At 41.1% G+C, this 2,742-nt stretch overlaps 1 pseudogene; it reads left to right on the top strand.

Annotated features, from left to right (window-relative positions):
- The first annotated feature begins 1,547 nt into the window (after positions 1–1,547).
- On the top strand, positions 1,548–2,384 carry LOC114514863 (annotated as a pseudogene).
- The last annotated feature ends 358 nt before the right edge of the window (positions 2,385–2,742 follow it).

Here is a 2,742-nt window from a genome sequence, read left to right as displayed (position 1 = left end):
TATGCTTAAAATCTTTGAATAAAAGACATACACTAGGATTCTGGGAACTTGGTGGCCTGAGTAAAGTGGCCGTCTCGGCACTCCCAGATTGAACTACTTGCTTCTCCAGTGGAAGAGAGGTGCTGAGATTTGTGAGTGAGAGTTTGGGGTCCATAAGGTCACATTCAGATAGACCTGGTATAGGGTTCCCAACTCATTGAGCTGGACAGTCAATGAGGACTTTTGAAAGAGAGTTAGCAGCCAGGACTTATGATATCCATGTACAAGACAAAAAGTTGTGATTTGTGAATTCCAGGGATGCCCTCCACTTCTTCAAAGTTGACATTAACAAGGTTTGCACGTGCCAGGTCCTTCAGACCCTTGCAAAGCCAAGACAAGGCAGAACGAGTGAATGAACCTTCCCTTGTCCTCAGCTGAGTGAGCAAAGAGAGGCCACAGGATTTTCTTCCAGGGTTTGCAACAGAATGCTGATATCTGCCTTTATATTACAGGCCTACGGGACCATCATGCATTTGTTTTTGACCTCCAGCTGTATTCCCACCGTGAAAGACTCTTCAGGTCTGACTCCTGAAGAGTGGACAAGGAAAACTAACAACCCATCTGAGAGGTCCCAGCAACCACAGAGAGAAAGGGCAGGCAGAAAAAAAATCAAAATCTCAGTAAAACAGAAGTGCTGAAGAAAATAGATGGAAACTTGAATAGAAAATAATGTTAGCAAAGAGTTCTCACAATACCCTTAAAAGACTGGCATAAAAATAAGATTTCTTGGTGGAAAATTTATTAAATTAAAGGAGAAGGTAATAATTATTAAGGCTTACTTAATACTCTGGGAGAACAAATGCAAAAATACTTCAAAGTAGTGAGCAAAATAATTAAAGAAATTAAAGAATTCAAGAAAGAAAAAAGAAACTGCAGGCATCAGCAGGAGAGGTAATATGGAAATAAAAGGTGTTTCTAAGTGAGGAAATGGAGCATGTAGAGGAAAAGCAATCATTCAATAAAGAATAGAATAAAATTTCCCTGAACTGAAAAAAGATCAGAGTCCCCAGATTGGAAGGGCATGTGTAAAGTTTCAGGCCGGATTGACAAAAGTCACAGGCAGGCAGCTCAAAATTCTTGAACTTTAAGGAGAAAGTAGAAATGAAAAGCATTCCACAGAAGGAAAACGCACGAAGAGTAGCGATGGCAGCCGTAGAAGTGCTACATCTTCCCTCAAGAGAAAACTGCCATGAATAATGAAATTTGCTGGTGGACTCCAGAGGCTAGGAAAGAAGTGATTTAAAAATCTCTTAATGGTAATAAGATGGCTAAACCTTTAAAACAGAATTAAAAGACAACTTTGACATAAGCTAAATATTTTTTTAAAAAATCAATGGCTTTATTCTAAAATAAACTCAAGAATAAAATGAGGAAAATAGTTCGTTTTAAGAGGAACAAAAACTATGAAATACTTAGGAATACATTTGATAAGAAATACATAAGAACTTTATGAAGAAATCAGTCTTTGCCAAGAGTTGTCATGGTTTCCTGCTTCAACAGTACTTGAACAGAACCTGGTGTTCGACCCTCCGGCCCAGCCAGCTGCCCAGATCCATCCTTCTGCCACCTCCTCACAGCCCCAGGTTCCCCGCCACTGCTCCAGCGCTGCAAAGCCTCCTGCCCTCACTCTCCCATCATGACAACCACGTCCACCTCACAAGTGCACCAGAACTACCATTAAGACTCGACAGCTGCCATCAACCACCAGATCAACCTGGAGCTCTGCGCTTCCTGTATCTGCCTGTCCATGTCTCACTATTTTGACCAGGATGATGTGGCTTTGAAGAACTTTGCCTACTGTTTTCTTCACCAATCTCACGAGGAGAGGGAACATGCTGAGAAACTAATGAAGCTGCAGAATGAACAAGTCAGCTGAATCTTCCTTCAGAATATCAAGAAACCAGACTGTGATAACTAGGAGAATGGGCTGGATGCAGTGGAATGTGCACTACACTTGGGAAAAAGTGTGAATCAGTGACTCCTGGACTTGTACAAACTGGCCACTGAAAAAAATGACCCTCATTTGTGTGACTTCATTGAGACACGCTACCTGGATAAGCAGGTGAAATCCATGAAAGAATTGGGAGACCATGTACCCAACTTACAGAGATCGGGGACCCTGGATCCAGCATGGCAGAGCATCTCTTTGACGAGCACACCCTGGGAGACAGGGAGGAGAGCTGAGCTTTAGGCTGCCTTCCCACAGCCTCTGGGGTGACTTCCCTGGTCACCAAAAAAGTATGTGCATGTTGGAGTCACCTTTACCTTTGCTATAACTTGTACCAAATCATCCACTTACATCCTTCATTTGTACCATTCCTTCAGATAAAGTGATTTGGTACCCACCCCCGCAAAAAGAACTATGTGAAGAAATCTAGAGATATCATTGAAGACAAACAAGATAATCACTTTCATGAATGACATCTATCATCATTAAATGTCAATTCTCTAAAAATGAATATGCACGTTATGGAGCACTTTCATACACTGTTGGTGGATAAAAAGAGATTTCCTGACTTGTGAAAAAAAGTCTTACAACATATGTGAAAATAAACAGTATTCTTTGAGCTTATAATTCCAGGCCTGGGAAATAAAAGCACTAATTCCTAAGGACATCTGTACCAGGATACTTCCTGCAGCATTTTTGGTAGTTGCAAAAAGCTTTATAGACAAAACGAATGTTCATAAATGTGAAACTGGCTA

The sequence above is a fragment of the Phyllostomus discolor genome, chromosome 7 (assembly GCF_004126475.2).
Source record: "Phyllostomus discolor isolate MPI-MPIP mPhyDis1 chromosome 7, mPhyDis1.pri.v3, whole genome shotgun sequence".
NCBI lineage: Eukaryota > Metazoa > Chordata > Mammalia > Chiroptera > Phyllostomidae > Phyllostomus > Phyllostomus discolor.
Note: the sequence above shows the minus strand (reverse complement) of the source record. Positions and strands in the feature narration are given on the sequence as shown.